Source organism: Leopardus geoffroyi, chromosome E3 (genome assembly GCF_018350155.1).
Source record: "Leopardus geoffroyi isolate Oge1 chromosome E3, O.geoffroyi_Oge1_pat1.0, whole genome shotgun sequence".
In the NCBI taxonomy this organism is placed as follows: domain Eukaryota; kingdom Metazoa; phylum Chordata; class Mammalia; order Carnivora; family Felidae; genus Leopardus; species Leopardus geoffroyi.
In genome coordinates this window covers 14,587,212-14,606,018 of record NC_059340.1, presented here as the reverse complement: position 1 = coordinate 14,606,018, position 18,807 = coordinate 14,587,212, and the positions used below count along the sequence as shown (strand labels likewise).

Sequence of the window (18,807 nt, the reverse complement as noted above, 5' to 3'; positions counted from 1 at the left end):
TGAGAATATTATCCCTGAGCCAGGTCACTGCTCTAAATCTTCTTGGAAGAAAGAAAGGAAGGAAGGAAGGAAGGAAGGAAGGAAGGAAGAAAGAAAGAAAGAAAGAAAGAAAGAAAGAAAGAAAGAAAGAAAGAAAGAAAAAAGAAAAAAAACCAGCAATGAGCTAGCTCTTTATTTAAATTAGGTAATCACACCGTCTGCCCCACAGAATCACAAGGAAGTCAGGCAAGTGTGGGCTGCCGATGGAATCATTTTCATGAAGGATTCGGAATCATGGAGTGAGTCTTCTGTCCGGACCCCACTTGCACGACACACAGTTGAGGTTATTGGACAAATCCACACGTCTCCTTCCTCTTTTATCACAAGTGCGTGGGGAGCCACCATTCTCCAAATAAAACGTATTCTTCCTTCCAGCCAGCTCTAGTTGGAAGCCATTGATGATGTTTGCGATTCTACAGGGCCCGGGAGAGCCAAGGAGCCAAATAAAACCAAGTATCAACAGAACACAGTAGTAATTGTTCTGAGGTTGGCTATGGGCTCTTTCGGTCCTAGAGAACAGATGTGCGTAGAGAGCGTCTTCTCTGCGTCGCGCCGCATGAAGCCCACTGTGCAGCTACTCACTCGTTTATTCGCGGCAAACAGCAGCCACAGCTGGGCCAGGAGTCAAGAAAGGGCTCCAAACAATTACCCGTTGCCTGGGACTGGAAATCGAGTGGCAGAAGTTGTTTTCTGCACCGACAGTGCGGAGCCTGCTTGGGATTCTCTCTCTCTCTCTCTCTCTCTCTCTCTCTCTCTCTCCCCCTCCCCTGTTCACCCTCTCTCGCTCTCTCAAAAATAAATAAATGAACATTTAAAAAAAAACATATATATGTATATGTTTACAAGTATTCTCCCCCTTTAAACAACGGTAGTAGTCAAAATTGTAACTAATTAGTTGTCAGCTCAGGCAAACCCTATGTGTCTCCATTTTAACTCATTGAATTCATTGATTCATTCGCTCATTCGTTCGTTCAAGAGGTAATGCATGCCAAGTTGAATGCACTGTGCCACAATACCGTGCCAAGTGGCACAGATGTGCACAGGGTTGCATTCAAATATTTCACAGCCGGTGGAGGAGATGGCAAGGTAAATAAGTAAAACAGAACCCCCTTGATTCTCTATTAGGTCTCTATTGCCTCACAGCCCTTGCTCAACTTGCAATACGTTTTTTGTCTGTTTATCTAAAAGGTGTCTGCTGTCCTATCAGACCATAAGCTCTGAGGGCAGGACCACCTCTATTTGGCCATCAATTACGTCTCCAGTGCTGTGGCCATAGCAACCACGTGGTAAGAATGCAGTGGATGTTGCCTAATGGAAGTGTCCACGGATATTATAGGAGCCCGGGGGGTGTTACCTAACCCAAGCTGGGGAATCAAGGATGACTTTACGAAGGAAGTGATGCTTGGGCTGAGTCTTCAAGGATGTGTGAGAGTTTCCACAGGGCCAAAGCAAAGGGTTTTCAAGGCCAAGGACAGAGCATGTGTCCCAGGCCACACACAGAAGAGCATTTCTTCGTCTGCTTTTTTAAAAACCTGTGTATTAAAATTCCTACCAACTCTGATCGGCTACAATCTTCATCTTCACATGGCAAATATTTGTTTTTTAGGACCGTATTTTATGTGGTTTGTTTTTCTATATTTTTATTTTTAATTGATTTATTTAAATTCAAGTTAGTTCACATACAATGTGTTGGTTTCAGGAGTAGAACCCAGTGATTCATCGCTTCCATAGGACACCCGGCGCCCGTCCCAACAAGCGCCCTCCTTAATGCCCCTCGCCCATTTAGCCCATCCCCCCACCGACACCCCCCGCCCCCAGCAACCCTCAGTTCACTCTCTGTATGTAAGGGTCTCTTATGGTTTGCCTCCCTCTCTGTTTTTATCTTATTTTTCCCTCCCTTCCCCTATGTTCATCTGTTGTGTTTCTTAAATTCCACATATGAATGAAATCATATTTGTCTTTCTCGGACCGACTTATTTCACTTAGCAAAATACACTCCGGTTCCGTCCATGTTGTTGGCAAGGGGCAGGATTTCACTCTTTTTGATCGCCAAGTAGTATTCCACTGAGTGTATACATAACTTAGTTTTCAGTCGCTAGAGGGTATGGAGTCACTGTGAACATTAGAATACCTCATTTAAGAAAATCAGTACATTCCTGGGGCGCCTGGGTGGCTCAGTCGGTTAAGCGTCCGACTTCAGCTCAGGTCACGATCTCGCGGTCCGTGAGTTCGAGCCCCGCGTCGGGCTCTGGGCTGACGGCTCGGAGCCTGGAGCCTGCTTCCGACTCTGTGTCTCCCTCTCTCTCTGCCCCTCCCCCGTTCATGCTCTGTCTCTCTCTGTCTCAAAAATAAATAAACATTAAAAAAAAAAAAAGAAAGAAAATCAGTACATTCCTAATGATGTGTGTATTGGGTTGCTTTTTCTTCTTTCTATCGCAGTTTTTCTAATTGCAGTATTTCAGAGAATCCTTTTGTGCTCAGTTTTGAGTATCATTAAACGAGAATCTTTTCAGAGACATTGTGGAGAAGCTTTGCCAGAATGCTGGAAATTCGGTGAGCAAAGCTATATTCCTCATAAGGTTCTTACAGTTATTTTGGCTGATAGATTAGATTCGTAACTGTTAACCAGCAATAAATGAAAGGAAATTCTTTAAGCACATATTATGTGTCGGGCGGAAGGCCTCAGTGAAACCACCCTGTGGAGAAAGCATATTTTATGCCCATTTTATAGGTGAGTAAAAGGTCCATCAAAGATGGGCCTTTGTCCAAGTTCAGATAAGAAGGAAGTGTTGGAAACAGGATTCAAACCTGTGTGTGTTTGTATCTGAAGTTCATGCCTTCAATTTACGGGCCAGGACAGATGTGCCTAATGAGTGTGGTAGGCGTATAGACCAGCACCTTCCAAACCTGTCGGTCCTTGGATTCCATCCTGCAGGAGACATATGGTGGCGTCATTTTCTTTGGATAAATACGTTTGGGACCCTTTAAATAGCTTGTTTTATTGCAAGGCTTAGCAGAACCTTCAGTACGCTTATGAACATTATAATTTTCCAAGGGGGGGGGGAGAGTGGGAAAGCACGTATTTACTTTGCAAACTTTTTTTGACCGCAGAACCCTTTAAAAATGTTTCTGGCCTTAGTAATCTGCCTGATGTCTCTCAGAACCAGGTTCCAGAACACAAGTTGAGAAATAGTGACATAGGTAATAAACACCACATCACAAACCTTGGAGATCCCCCTTGTGTTTGAGCTTAGCTCCCAGCTGGGTCGTCCGGAGCCACACGTGAGTTTATACCATATTCTCATGACGTCCTTAATTTTTCTGCGTATTCTTTTCTCTCTGTCTCAAATGGCCTCTCTTTACCCAGTGCGTGGGGTCTTTCTGGGAAACCACTCTACTCTGGTCTCTTTTCTGCCAACCCTTGGCTGATTCCCTCAGGCCAATTTGGGTATTGGCTCCTCTGTACCCCAGTATGTCTTATCACTTAGAATTGTAATAGGCCCTTTACTTTCTGCCAGCCCACCAGATGGCTACGGCATTGAGATCAGGGATGATATCTTTGTATAAAGATCCCTATCACCTAACACAATGGCTGGCATATAATAGGCACTCAACCCTACTTGAAGGAATGAATAAAAAAAAAAAATCAATGAATAAGTGAATGAGTCAGCCTTACTGGTTTGGGAATGCATGGGTTAAATGAGTTTAAAAAGCTGGATTGGATTGGAGGTAAGGTGGAGACCCTTACCTTCAGGGCTTTCAAGTTTTCACCTTGCAAAGAATTTGAATGGGAAATTTGAATATGGTATCTTGAAGAAGATGAACCGGGGAGGCCAGTTTGAAGACAAGAGGTCTGTTAAGTGCTGCAGCATCCAAGGCTTAGGTGATGATGGCCACGACAGCTCTCGTTGCTTATTTATAGGATTGGCTCTCGATGGATGGTGAGGTAGGAGCTGGAAATATATTTTATTCAAAAAGCAGATATCATGGGGCGCCTGGGTGGCTTAGTCGGTTAAGCGTCCGACTTCGGCTCAGGTCATGATCTCATGGTCCGTGGGTTCGAGCTGTCGAGTGCTGACAGCTCAGAGCCCGGAGCCTGCCTCAGATCCAGTGTCTCCCTCTCTCTGCCCCTTCCCCGCTCATTCTCTCTCCCTCTCTCCCTCTCGAAAATAAACATTAAGCATTTTTTTAAAAACCACAAAAAAAAAAACCATATTATTACAGGGCAGTATAGGGATACAAAGATGAAACTGCATATTTCTTGTTCTCCAAAATCTCATAGATCAATCAAGATGAACGTAAGAAGCACACACAAAATAAACTATGGCAAACTCTCAAGTATATTTTATAGTGAGACCCAAAAAAAATTTTAAACAAAGGTGGGAGAACTGGGCAAACCATGGAGATTGCAAGCGAGGAGGCCTGAGACTATCTCACAAAGGAGGGAGGACTTGGCCTTAGGAGATGGACGGCATTCCAAGGGGCCAGGGTCTGGACTGAGAATCAGGTGGACCCCAAGAATGACTCTTCCATGGTGCGTCTCAGCCAGGGTCCCCGATCAAAGCTGGATCAGGCCTGCCTTCTCCCTTTGGGGGACATGCATTTTCTGCCTGGGGAAATCTTTGGCCCCCATACCTTCTTCGAGGCGAACTGTGTATTCCTTCAGGTTTTTTAATTCCAGTGCTTGAATGCAAAACAAAGGAACAAGAGCCTTGACATGCCTCAAGTTCTCCTCGTGAGAAAGCTGTTGACCTACACAACCTCCTTTAATCTTTGGAAACCTGAGAGGGCTGAGGTATTGGTACCATTTGACAGATGTGGAAACTTGAGGCTCCGAGATGTTACGTATTTGCTCAGTTTCAGCCTTGCATCCGCTCAGTCTCGACAAGTCCTTTGCTATCGATATATCGCTTCGAAGGGAACAGATTATTAGTCACCTGCCTCACAGCTGGACAGTCTTCGAGAGTCGTCCGTTGGACAAAGATGACAAGAGCCACTTTTCCCAGGTCTTCGTAAAAATAATTCACCCAGGCAGCACACGTGGCGGTGAAAGCATGTATTTGTACGTGTTGCAAAATACTTGTCTGTGCTCTGTTTAGCTTGATCCTGACGCCATCTTCTAGGTAAGTCAGAGATTACTACCCACACTGTATGTAGGTGAGGAATCTGGAGCAAAATGAGGAACCAAAGAGTATTATTTTGCAGCTGTATGTCATCAACCCGACATGCATTGCTCCTAAATCTGGATCTTCAGGTCCCGGGGGCACTTAAAGTTCCCAGCAGTCCATCCCAATCCCAAGTGCATGGTGGGGTCATGGGACCATTCCGGCGCTTGGGCTGCCTGGACTCTCTCTGGGAAATGCTTTCCGAGCGAGCTCAGGTCTCTCTTGTAGGCGGTGAAGTCCATTTTCTTTACAGCGCATGTGTTGGTATTTGCCTTCTCTGCGAGGTTTGTGCCCTTTTTCCTGGTGGGAAATGGGACCTTTTGTCCCTGACTCCCTGGCAAGATTCTCTCTCTTAGACCGCTGCCCCGTGCACCGTTAACGAGCACGAGGCCTTTGGGCTCTGAAAATCCACCTCCGACCTTCACTCAGGTGTCGTATCCCCGTGTTACGAAAATAGCCCTTCCTCAGCACTGGTTTCCAGGGAAGTTCACGGAGACAATGTTGAGGTCTGCTGGGCCGAGGGTGGGGGGTGGGTGGAGGGACCGGACGAGGCGGAGAGGTGCTATGGCACTGTTGCTTTCGTTCATCCCCGGAACTGGGAGAGCTCGGGTCACGTCTTTTTAGCTACTGGGCACATGTGGTGACAACGATGTCCCCTGTTTTGGGGGGTCGGGAGGAGGGGACTGGACATGGCCGCCTCCCTGGAAATGTCAAGCACCGGCTCCTAAAGATAGTATCTTGGCCTCGGGGCCCTGCTCCTCCCCTTGGTCAGGTGGGCATTTCTTATCGATACTTTTTGCGTAGCCGCTTGACATCTGCCAGGCTGTGTCCCTATTCCTAGACATTTGGTTTCAAAGCCTGATGTGATTATTTTGAGAGGAAGAAGTGGAAAGGGAGATAGAAACTGTCAGAAACCTAATTGGTTCACCTGTCTTCAAAAGGCAGTGCTATTGAGATGGCTCGTTTCTTGTCTCGTTCTGAAGGAAGGAAGTAGAAGGTGCTGGACAGAGTTCATCTCTGCCCGATCTCTTGCCCTGAGGAGCTCGAACCTCGCAGAGGGGGAGATTGAGGCCTGTAATGAGAATGGAGGCTATAAAGAGGAGGAAACGGGCTTTCTCCAAGGTTTTCCTGCGGAGGCCCTCATCCCTGGATGATTTTGCTTTAAACAGCACCCAGAAGCGATCGCATACACGCCCTGCGTGTCGAGCGTATTACCCATCAGTAAGAGTTGGAGGCCTTTTATGAACTTTAGTTTTAGAGAAGCCGTGTAGCAGATTAAAGAATTCCAGCGTGGCCCCGTACCAGGCCCCTTGGACCAGGCCCCTCCCCTCCGCTCTCCCATTCTGTCACCTGTCACCAGAGACAGAGATGCCTGACGCACCCCCTCTTGCGATGAGGACCTGCTGGGCAGCGTGCGTTGATGGCAGCCAGCGCCTGACTTCTGTAACTAGTCCCTGCGCAGTGGAGACCATTTACCTCCCCAGGCTGGCACGTTGTCCCCAGGGGGTCACGGACCCTCCAACCTTCCGAATGATTCCCTGCTAGAGCAACTTGCAGAAGCTGGGAGGCGCCCTCCTACGGGCGGCTGTCGGGCTGCGCCTAGCAAAGCAGCAAGGGCTCCCCTGACGCGCACGGTCAAGTGACTTACTGCTGGAATATTCGGAGCCGATGGAGGCCAGCCTCCAGGCGGGGCCTGGCGAACTTCCCACAGCTCTTTCCATCTCACCCTTCACCCTCTGCCTTTTCCTGGCGGGCAGCTGTCAGCAGCAGCCACAGGGGATGAGGTGGCCCCAGGGAGTGCGCACATCTGGCCTCCGCATCAGCTCGCAGTGGGAAGTATCCCTTGGTTCATCTGCAGATGTTTGTGCTGGATGCCGCTCCCGGCCTCCACTTTCTAGGTGCTGGCTCGCCCCCGGCTCAGCACCCCAAGCCTTCGCCCCGAGGAATTCTGCCTCAGTCGCAGCACTGGCTCAGCCCCTTGGGCCAGCCTGAGCTCAAACCGCGGAGCCCATGAGAATCTCGCGTGCCAATTGTTTTTACAAGGTGGTGTCCTGAAACCCGACACCGGAAGACACAACACAGAGCTGCCAGCTCCACAGTTCAAGCCCTAACGGGACCCCTGGACCCCCGGATTCCCGGATCCAGAGGATAATCCACACCCCAAACCCGCCGACCCGTGAGTCGGGACGCGTGGTTTCTCAGGTTGCGCGGGCATAGCTTCCGTTCTGCCAAATTCCTGGGTTTGCTCTCTCTTGCCAAGGTCAGCAGAAACTCAGCTAATCTGCTGGGTGAGTCCTAGCTGAGAAATAGCCAGAAGTGGGGAGAAGGAACTCATTAAAAAAAAAATCCCCTACCTTGCACGAAAGACGGAAACGTTGTCAAGCCGCATTTCCGACCTCGGTCGCAAGCGCACACCCTATTTTGCGTGGCCGGTTCCTCTGCTTTTAAGTTGCTGCAAGTGGAGAGGTTGCAACTGTGGTAAAAAGACAAACTGCATTTGAAACACTGGAGAGCCCGGAGAAGGAGCAGACTCTCAAATTGCCGAGCGCTTTGGCTGGACAGAGCGCGCTGTCTGCTGTCCTCGGCTGAGACTGGTTATGAGGGGCGTTTGCTGGGCGCCTTTTGCTTTCCAGCAGAAAGCCTCGGACTTCACAGGAAGGGGCCCTGGCTTGTTGGAACCTTCTGGAATGCCTGAGCAACCAATCTCTCTTCTGCTCAGCTACTCGAGTCTTTTCTTTCTTTCTCTCCCTCTTCTCACCTCAACCGGGAGATTAACATGCACTGAAATCCCCTTTAAAATGACCACTTTTTCATTCCTGGGGCAAAGAGACCCAGATCTTAGACTAAGCCCTTTGCAGTCAAGTAGCTCGCAGAGAGGAAAAACAAAATCCACCACCAAAGGTTGCCCTCTGACCACAGCATAAGGAACCAAAGCCCCCCGAGGTTCCCTTGACCATGGTCTTTGATTCAGTGAAGCCCCTTCCTGTGTCGCAGAATGTCACTGTTGCCTCCTGGTCTCTGTCCTCACTTTGCCAGGGCAGGGTATCCTGAAAAACCCCTTTTTTCTAACGTTAAGAGTGCAAGAGAGTCAACTTTGGCTGAAGGCAGGGAGAATAATGTGTACAGAGAGGCCCTTCTGATTAAGTGAGTCATTCATATCTCAGTACATCACCTTTTTAATTCTAGGCAGATTTTTTTTTTTTTTTTTTTTTTTTGCCCAGGCAGAATTTTAATCAGAGGTGAATCTTATTCACAGGGAAAGTCATCTCGTTTTTCTTCCGCGCACCAGCCTGCTGAGAAATACTTGGGATTTTTCTCTCCGCCCAGCTCCTAGCGTTCCTCTAATTAGAGACAGAGAGCTGAGGGTCGTGCAGTCATTACTTTTATTGACATTAATATATCACAATATTCTGGAAGTGCCTGGTTCTTCTGCCTCCTGGGTACTGAGCAGACACACATGAAGGAACCCGACCGATCTCAAATAACGGAAGGACGTAGTCCTCGATAAATAGGAATCAGATGAGTAACAAGCATGATCGCTTGGATTGGATTCCCCCCTTACTGCCAAGGCAGAGCCCCCAGGTGGATGGCACGTCCTCAGATGGATGCCAGGATCTCTGTGCATTTGAAATGTAAAATACAAGCAACGCGTAGTTTCCTAGGCTAATGTGATTCCAAATGAAAGCGTAGAGTTGACAGGTTATTTATCCAAGTGTGGGGCCTGTTTTCGGTTTCAATCAGGGACCAAAATACAGGGTGTGGGCTCATTTCAGTGGGTCCCAAAATGACGCAGTCGCGGTCCACCGGAGCCAGAAAGGACTTGGAAGATAAACTTGCCCCAGACCTTCATTTGACAGACGAGCTTCTGGGTCTGCTCAAGTTCACACGGCAAAGAGAGGAGCAGAGCGATTTTCGTGGCTTCGAACCAGGCGTTCCTCCCCCTCTGCCCCTTCCGGCACATACCTGTAGGTAAATCTTACAGGGCCCGGCGGGTCACGTCAGCTGGACATTTTGTTTAAGGGTTTTGTTTCCTGTTGGGGAACATTTTAGGCGCAAGTAACAAAAACCGACTCTTACTAAGCAGAAAAGGAATACATCAGGAGAGTGTCGGTTGCCCTCAAAGTTCATGGGAATGCTAAAGAAACAGGCTGAACAACAAGGGGTAGCGGGGGGCCGGACGGCGAGGCTGCTAGAATGAATGAGTGCTTTTTTCTGCTCTTTGGTAGCTCCACGCAAGAGTGAGGGTCCCTGGAGAGACTTTGATCTCCAGCTGGTTCATTGGTGTTGCAGGATAAATAAGCGTTGTTTGGGATTGTCCCGTGCAAGCACTCAGCGGATCAGAGACCCTGGAGAGAGGGTCCCTTTGGCCCGGCGTGAGTTACCTGCCCGGTGACGTGTGGACGCGGAACAGCCACAACCCACACATGTCCTGCCTGCTGCTAGTGTTCACCAATATTTCCCGACCTCCTGAAGTTCCAGCACAGAGGACGGATACCTTTCCCATCACCCGAAATTTCGACGTAAACATGCGGCTCGATTAAATTATGAAATGAGCAGCCGTGGTATGGGGCACTGGCAGAATGGAAACATTTGAGACCTGGTATGTGAGTCTGCCCGTTCTCCCCTTCCTTCACCGGGGCAAAGCCGTGGGCCTCGTGTCCCCACGGCAGCATCAGAATCTAAAGGAACCTCGGTCACCTGGGTCTCTGAGGGACGGTCATCAACAGAGCCTTTGGGGTTGTTACAACAGCATATCCTAGACTCTTCTAACAAGTGCACCCACTAACAAAATGCCCTGCAGAGGGTTCGTATTTTCAAGGGAACACAGAGATGTTAACTATCCCACCACATAACTTGGCGAGACATCCGGCGTGCAACTTAAAGCACCGTAATTATGGCGAAAAACATGGGGTAGCCTCTGAGTTTATCCCGATCCTGTTCAGACGTGCCTCTGCCTAATGTCACTCTGTCAATCCAACATGCCCCGGTTTAGAGGATTATTACTGGATAGAAAGCTAATGTACCTGGGATGTCAGGCGCAAAATGCCTCCAGTAGCAGCCAGCTTGGTTATATTTATTTACTCTTTTTACCCAGGGGGTGTTTGTACAAAGGAGGAATCGACGGTGATTTTGTGTAAGAAGCATACGCCGATCTCTACACACGTGATTTGATGTCAGGGAAATTCTGTCCGCACCAGAAGCTGGTATGATGCAGTGGGAAACTCGAAATCAAATATCATAGAGGCGTCATGAGATTATGCGTGCAGAAGTGAAACACGAAGGAACGTAGACATACACAGCTGGAAGTGGCTGGCTTCCCAAAAGGAGATAGAGATAGCTACAGGAATTAATTGAGTTAATGAACAAGGAATTAGTGGGTTGACTGAATTAATGAATAATGAATGATTGCATTAATGAATTACAACCAAGCGGCTAATCAGAGTTTCCCGATGACTACATCTACTTTTTGTATATTTAGTTACAACCCCCCGATTTACCTTCAATCAGAAGACTCAGGTCATTCACTGGGAGGTGGGGTAGGGACGGAGACAGGTGGCTTGTCCTGGTGGGCCCAAGCAGTCTTGACCTCAAGCAGGCCGACCATGGGTGGAGCCCCGAGCTGGCTTCCCTTTCAGAGTGAAGAATGAGGAAGACATTTCTGCCGCTTACCTATTCCCACTTTCTGAGGATGCGGTCAAGGTAGCAAGCCAGGCACAAGGGAGAGGCTTTTGAGTAAAGTGCAGCCGAGGCATGCATCATTATATTTATTTTTCAGTACATTTTCCAGTGTTCTTTTAACACATCTGCTTTTCCCCTAAAACTGAGAACTTTGAAAATTAAGCAAAGTAATTCTTGTTTTCCATTCCCGGCCAAACTTCCTAGGTCACTTTTAAGCTTGGCCCTTCTCCAGGAGCCTCAGAAACCTCTCGATGTTAACTTTTTGATTTATGTTCTGTCTCCCATTTGGCATCGAAAGTAGCTGCTCTTGACCAAACTCTGTGCTCTGTGATTGGCTCTAAATTGGAAGGAAGATAAGTCCAAAGTAAAAACAATGTGATTTTTTTTAAAGAGATTGTATGATGTAAGTCTAGGAGAAAAGTCCAGGTCTGCAACGCCGAAGCTCCAATCTGGGGGAGACTGGGGCCCCAAATGAGATGGCTTTTGGGTGGAGGTTGGGGGGGGGGTTGGGGCAAAGGGGGTCGGTAAGTGGGAGAGAGAAAACAGGATTTAATCTGAGTTAACCGCAGATGTGAAATGAGAAGCCAAGAAAAGCCATGTGTCTGAAGGATAACAGAACTGAGTAAAAATAATTAGGACCGTAATTCAAAGCCTAGACCCAAGACCCACCACAATCTACTGTAGGAAACCTTTCTGATTCCAAGCAGCCATTTCTTCCCCTGCACGTGTGTGCACACTCACGCACACACACACGTCTTGTTAGCGTTTTATCTCTGGGACGGGATATCCTCCGATCTGACACTCGGAATCCAAACTAGGAGCATGACGAGTCGTTTGATGGACCGGTGGAAGAAGTGTTGTCCGCTGCACACGTTACAGATACGGGCTCTAAAATGGGAATGGGATTGTTTCCACCTGCCGGGGATACTCACGTCTGAGAATTCACGGAGGGCTAAACATCGTGACGGGCGGATTGTGAGTGCTTGAGATAGGTTAGCGAGGAGAAACCCACTTAAGGCTCGCTGAGACCTGGCAAAGTAGGTATGATCACTAACCACCAGGAAACTGAGGCCCCAAAGTGAAGTAATTTGCCCCAGGGTCACACCACAGGAGCTGACATTGGAGTCCGGCTCCTTTTCTGACTCCAAGCCAGGTAGTTATTCCCCCCATCATTTGCTGAGGTTGAGGCCCTGCGTGGTGTTCTTTAGAGTTTATGCATGGAGAATCACTGACCTTTGCAAGCGAGCAAACAGAATGCCGTCATTCAAATGCCCCCCCAATTGGTCACTCCGGTTTGTCACACAAGAACGCACGGTAATGGCTTCACGGGGAGGGAAATGCAGTGTCCTATAGACCCTTGCCACGAAACACATCAAGACTTCATTAAGTTGTTGGGGTTTTGGGGGGTTGTGTGTGTTTTTTTTTTTTACCTCATTTCTGTTTAAAAATAAATTGATTTAGCAATTTGCACAGTGCCTCCCTGGACCGTACTTGATGAAGTGGAACAATCACTTAAATGTTCAATTATCCTAAGCAGAAAAGGCCAGAGGAAGCTTGCACACGAACCACTCCCCTCTCCGCTGTCAGCCCGACCTGGCCCAGGGTGGAGGCAGGTGCAAAGGTGGGCCCTCCACCTCTGTCACCTGAACCCGGCCAGGACCCTTCCCCAGCCCGGCTGCACAGAGGCAGGATGTGGAGCGGAGCTGTAAGCCCCCAAACCACACGCTGCCATCTCCTTCTGCAGAAAGACACACTTTACCTGTTTGCCTCCCCAGCAACCCAACCCTCACCGGGGCTGCAGCCGGTCTCCCCTCCCTGCCTTCTGGTTTACTCTGAATTTAGGGCCTGCGCTCTAACGCTGTCTTGATGCCTGCTTATTACATCACGCATGCTCGTGAAACCTCGCATTCTTTTGCCTGTTTGCCCATTCGAGTGCTTTTTATCTTGTTTCCAGGGATGCCCCCCTAACGCCACGGTCAGCTCCTGGGTGCTAGACAGCACCTGTCTTGTCACCATCACGCTGCCAGCATTTACGTGGTCCCCATCTAGAAACCCCTGCTCTGTAGTATTCGTTGGGTCAATGGATCGATCTTCCATACTGCTTTAACATGCCATTTGTTGTCTGCTGTTCTCCTGGCCCCGGACCAAGTGTTCTTTTCCTGTCTTTTTTTTTTTTTTTTTTTTTAACTGTGCGAGGAACACTTAACACGAGGTCTACACTCTTAACAGATAGTTAAGTGTGCAACAGGATGGTTGACATGGGTGCGGTGCAGCACATCCGTAGAGCTTATTCATGTTGCGTAACTGAGTCTTTATGCCCACCGATCTTAACTTGACCTTCACCCGTGCCCGCCGTCCCGGCCTTTGGAACTCCAGCGACACCCTGTATTCTCCCCTGAATTCTGAATCCCTTAAACAGCTCCCCGCACATTCCAAGTCTGGATCGACGTCTGAGCTCTCCCCCCTCACTGCCTGCTGGCTCCCGGCCCCGGAAATAACATCGTCTACATCTGAGCAGCACTTTCCAAAGCCTGGAAAATGGAAAGTTATGCTTACCTGCTGCCAGACTCCACAGCATAAAGTGTTTATATTAACGAGCGACAGAACATGCCAGAGAGATTGCACCACGTACACGGCCTCCAGCAGTGGTAGAGAGTGTCCACCCCTAGACGCTTGTTAAAGTTCTGCCAATGTGAAAATTCCCTCCAAGTTTCTCATTTAAAGTTGCCGTTTTTAAAGATAACCAGAGGTATTCGCACTGTCTTTTCTGAGGCCTTACCTGTTCTACTTACTGATGTATAAAACTCCAGGACTCGGGATGTTAAATGTTTGTCTGTCAGAGTCATTGAAAATGTTTTGTAAGTTTCCCTTTGTGTTTTCGTTTTGTTTCTCTTGTTTTTGACACGGCAGAGTTTTAAAAAAAATCCGAAGTTGACGAGTCCAGAAATGTTTTATTTTCTTGTATTGCTTTTATGATTCTTGAAAAGCTCTTACGATTATTAAAAGGCCTTTTCCCATCTAGTGCTTAGTTAACCAATCCTGCTCATTTTTATGGTTTATAATTTGATTTAGTAAGCAACATTAACTTCTTCAATCCTTCTAGAACTTTCCTTCATTTACACGATGAGGATTTCCCTTGATTTTTTTTTCACCCCTGGAGAAGCATATACCTACTGTGTCTTTCTGTCTAGACACATTCTGTGCCATGGATTCATATGTTGCTTAGGTCACCATTACCATATCATGTCAATTATTCTGAACCATTTTATATGCTTTAGTATTTGGAGGTACCGTCCTCCCACATTATTCTTCCATGTTTATTTTTGACATGAACTTTAGAATGTTCGTTCTAATTCCAAAATAAATATCATTGGGGTGTTTATTGCCTGACTTTAAGGACTGACACCTTTAAGATATAGGCCCTTGCCATTCAGAAATGGGGAATGGCTCAGTAAATATTTGTTTTCCCTTTATAAATTTCAGTAGAGATTTTCATGCTTTCCATCCAAGCCCCCTACGTTTCTTTTTAGCATTTTTCCTTGACATTTTATGAAAAGTATGTGTGAGGGGAGGGGTGGCCTGCACGGGAGAGGGAGTGAGGAAATGTGTGTATGTTGTGAGCGGCATTTTTTCCCCTCCTGTGTTAGCGTGGGCTGCAGATAAGCCATTGGGTTTTGCTGAATTTAACTAATCCAATCGAATCTGAGTCTCTTACATTTAATAGACGTACATGATTTTACAGAGTTCAGTAATTACAATTGGTCTTCTCTTTTTTCTAGAAGAAAATTCTAGGCAGATAGCCCCTTCCGCATCCCCACTGTGCCGCCATATTCCATCGTCTTCTTGCCTCTGTGGGTGCTGGGAAAACCACTCTCCGCTGATGATTGCTCTGAGGGTTATTTGCCAGCGCTCAGTCGATCTGTTGCTTCTTTGAGGATAATCTCATTTTTTTCCTCTGGCTGCTTCCGAGAGTTTGCTTTGTCTTTCCCTTTTGCATTTCTACTGTTGACAAGTACCAGTTGTGGATTTCCTTTTATGCATCTTCCTTGGGCTTTCCGTCAGATCTCCTCACTGTCTCTTGTAGGTTCCTTATACTCTCCTGCCTCTACCTGTTTCATCCTGGAGTATTTCTTCTGACCTTTGTTTCAGGCCTTCAATCCTTCCATCAGCTGTGTCTCATCTGCTCTTAAATCCATCCACTGAGTTCTTCATTTGGGGTTATTCTGTTTTTCGGTATCCTTCCTTCCTTCCTTCCTTCCTTCCTTCTTCTTTCTTTCCTTCTTTCTTTCTTTCTTTCTTTCTTTCTTTCTTTCTTTCTTTCCTTCTTTCTTTCTTTCCATTTTTAAATTTGCAGCATCTGGGTTATTTCTTATAGTTTTCAATCCACTGCCAGAATTGTGACGCTTGGTTTATTTCACCATGAACATTGTAAACCCCCTTGTTTTACACTCTGTGTCTGTAACCTCTGTCTTGAAGTCCCTGCGGGTCCGTTCCTGTTCTCAGTTGTTCTGCTGGCTCTGGCTCACATTGTGTCACCTCTCCATGTGCCACACTAGTTTTTACCGTTTGCTGGACATGGGACTTGAACACTACATAGAGCGCTGAGGCCCAGAATGGATCATCTTCCTCCAGCCCCTCTTTGCAGCCTGTTGATACTGATCACATGGTCGATTTCCATCCCACTGTTTCCTTTAGGCAATACATTTCAAAAATACATACTTAGTCTGAATACTCACACTTATGTTCCCTTTACCTCGTGTTAGAGTCGCCTTCCACGGGTTCGATGTAGGATTTTTGTTTCTGATTTTTTTTGCCCTTGAACAGGAAGACACATATGCAGAGTTAGTGTTTGCCAACAGGCAACCCATGTGGAAAATCCGTGGCTCTGCTCAACAGACCTTTGGGTGCTGGTACAATCACCCTGATCTATCCAGGTCTAGAGGAAGCATTTGATTCCACAGCTGTTTGCAAATTTCCATGGTTTTGTTTATGTTTTGTTTTGTTTTGGCCAATCTTCATCCATGAAGATTCTACGGACTCAGATGGAGTCTTCTCATGCTCTTATCTCCGAAACATGGGAAGGTACGATACAGGAAAAACCTCAGCCCGGGCACGTTCTGTTCTCCTCTTTGGAACACGTGCCCAGCAAGTGAGAAGTCTCCTCCCAGGAAGCTGGCCAGTCCTCCTCTGCTGGGAAGCAGAGTGTCCTCTGGGGGTTGCAGGCTCTGTGTGAATAGAGGAAGAGACTAAGGTAGACATTGCCCAAAACAGAGGTGTTTGGCCAGCTGTTCTGTTGGTTCATTCTCTGGCTCTCAGGGCTTAAGGGACATGGCAAAGGTTTGTCCTTCCTTTCATGCTCTAGAGGAGGAGGCTTAGTGGACCTACACGAGGCGTCCTATTATGTTTGTTCATCCAGCACCACAGGCCCTCGGTTGTGAATTCCTTCGAGATTCTGGTCTGATTTCAGTTTATTGGATTTTTGTTCTCTCACAAATATTTTAGTGAGAATTTGGGAACTGTTGCATCAGGACTGGTAAGCTGATTCCATTTTACCCAGCTCAGCTATTTCTTGGAAACCGAATCTTTTATTAAACATTAGGAACTGCTGAGTTTGCAAGAGCAACAAATTCTCTGGGGACATGCTGAATTAATAAAGAGAGATGATAGTTTGGGACGAATCAGCTGTCAATTGCCAAGTTTATGGAGTCACAGATTTTCAAATATTCATGTTGTCTACGATGTTCGGCGTCCTGCAAAGAAATGTGACATTCCCAATGAAGTCACGTCTTTTCTCGCATCTGGGTGATGATTCCAAAGCGAACAGACGGTTAAAAAAAATTTAAGCATCTATTACTGAAATTGAAAGACATGGTATGTGCTATTTTCATAATAATTGGTGCCCTTTGGAGAATTCAATTGACTTCTGAGACACAGCAGGTATCCTACAGGCATTCTCCTCCTATATCAGAGAGCTTACAGAGATCGTTATTTTCAGGAAATAAACATTTTAAGATATTTCTGTGGACAGTGTGGTTCCAAGCTTATTAACAAGTGGAATTTGAAGCATCCCTCCAGTAGTTTCGACTCTAAGTTGGAAAAAAGATAAAATTAAATTAAAAAAAAAAAAGAATCTAAGTGTGGGCGCCTGGGTGGCTCCGTTGCTTAAGCGTCCGACTTCATCTCAGGTCATGATCTCACCGTTCATGGGTTCAAACCCTGCCTCGGGCTCTGTGCCGACAGCTCAGAGCCTGGAGCCTGCTTCAGGTTCTGTGTCTCCCTCTCTCTCTGCCCCTCCCCTGCTCATACTCTGTCTCTCTCTATCTCAAAAATAAAATAAACATTAAAAAAAATTTTTTTTAAGATTCTAAGTTAACAGTGCTGTGGAACTATTTGCATAGAACTCGGTCCTTGGCTGAGATGGATGTGGCATCGTTGTCTGGCTGGATCAGACCTTGGCCTCGGTGGGTGCGTTCCTGGAAGCCCTAATTCTTCTTTGCAGGTCTCCTTTATCGAGGTAATTTTGTTCCCCTTCCTATTGTTGTGTTATTTCTACCACAGCTCTTAGGGGAAGTTCTGGTGGCCACATGGCATGAGTGTAATATTGATACCAGAATTCGGTCCCCATGAGAGAAAATCAGATTTTCACTGGGGAGTGGGGGAAAATCTGCCCAGCCAAAGACCATGCATGGGGAGCGTTCCCACAAAACCCAGAAACAAAACAAGCCATTAGTCGAATGAATACACAAAATCAAGATCATCATGATTATTTGATGTTCTTTTAAAAAGTCGTAGGCAATTCAATGAAATAAAAACAAAAGGAACAATTGAAATGAGGGGAAATTGTCAAGAGAATCACTAGGAATAACTCTAGAATTACAATGAGAATCCAGCAAGGTAGCCAGATACAGCATAAATATTAAAGAGCCAATTTTTCTAACACAGTCCAACCAGTCAGAACTATGGAAAAAGACCTCATTTCTAAGAACAACAAAAATATAAAGGATGCAGGAATAACCTTAATAAGAAACATACGGGATTAAACCAAATTACTGAGCACTAAGATGGAAATTGATTAAATGGAGAAGCCCTATCATGCTCTCAGATGGCAAAATAAATAAAGACACAGATTTGTTTCTTCATGTTTGCCGTCGGACCATCACACCGTCTGGAGCCCGCTTAGCACAGTGGTTGAGAGCAGGGTCTGGAACAAAACTGCTTACAGCGGTCGCCCATCTCAGCCCACAGCTGTGTGACTAGGCGACCTTCTTGGCCTCTCTGTGCCTCAGTTTTCCCGTCAGTAAAGTAGGAGAATGATAGTGGTAGCTATTCCATACGTTTTTGGGGAGGAGTAGTGAAAGTGTCGACATTCGTCAAGTGCCTTTCTAGCATGTGATAGGTATTTGTTAAATTAAATTGACTAACCAGGCCAGAAGCCTGTGGGCAGTGACCACATCTTTCTGCTCCCGGGATCCAGAGGTCCCTACTTGGTGCCTGACACACAGATGCTCGAGAAATGAAATGTTCCCCGAAAGGCACAGAAACTGGTCCGCGTTGGGCTGTTTCACTGCTATTTAATCTTTGCTGATTTGACAGTCACACATTGCATCTTGCTTGGATGTATATCTCTTTGATTATTAGTGAAGCGGATGGATTTTTTTTCTAATTTTTTTGATGTTGATGTATTTTTGAGAGAGAGAGACGGAGGGAGACACAGAATCCGAAGCAGGCGGCAGGCTCTGAGCTGTCCGCACAGAGCCCAAGGCAGGGCTTGAACCCACGAACGGTGAGATCACGACCTGAGCTGAAGTCGGACGCTTAACCGACGGAGCCACCCAGGCGCCCCTGAAGTGGATAGATTTTTTTTTTTTTCAAATGATCATTAGCCACCGATTTTCTGCTTGTGTTCATTTCTGTCTCTGCTTTT

At 46.8% G+C, this 18,807-nt stretch overlaps 1 protein-coding gene and 1 long non-coding RNA gene across 5 annotated transcripts in view; one reads left to right on the top strand and one right to left on the bottom strand.

Moving 5' to 3' along the window:
• The window catches only part of CALN1 (calneuron 1), a 539,412-nt gene that overhangs the window by 423,190 nt on the left and 97,415 nt on the right, over nt 1-18,807 (top strand). The gene's annotated exons all lie outside the window — the stretch shown is intronic.
• LOC123589596 lies at nt 4,369-8,448 on the bottom strand. The gene is made up of 2 exons (XR_006708412.1): nt 7,559-8,448; nt 4,369-6,276 (listed from the first exon to the last, which is right to left on the bottom strand). It is a non-coding gene; the product is annotated as an uncharacterized LOC123589596 (long non-coding RNA).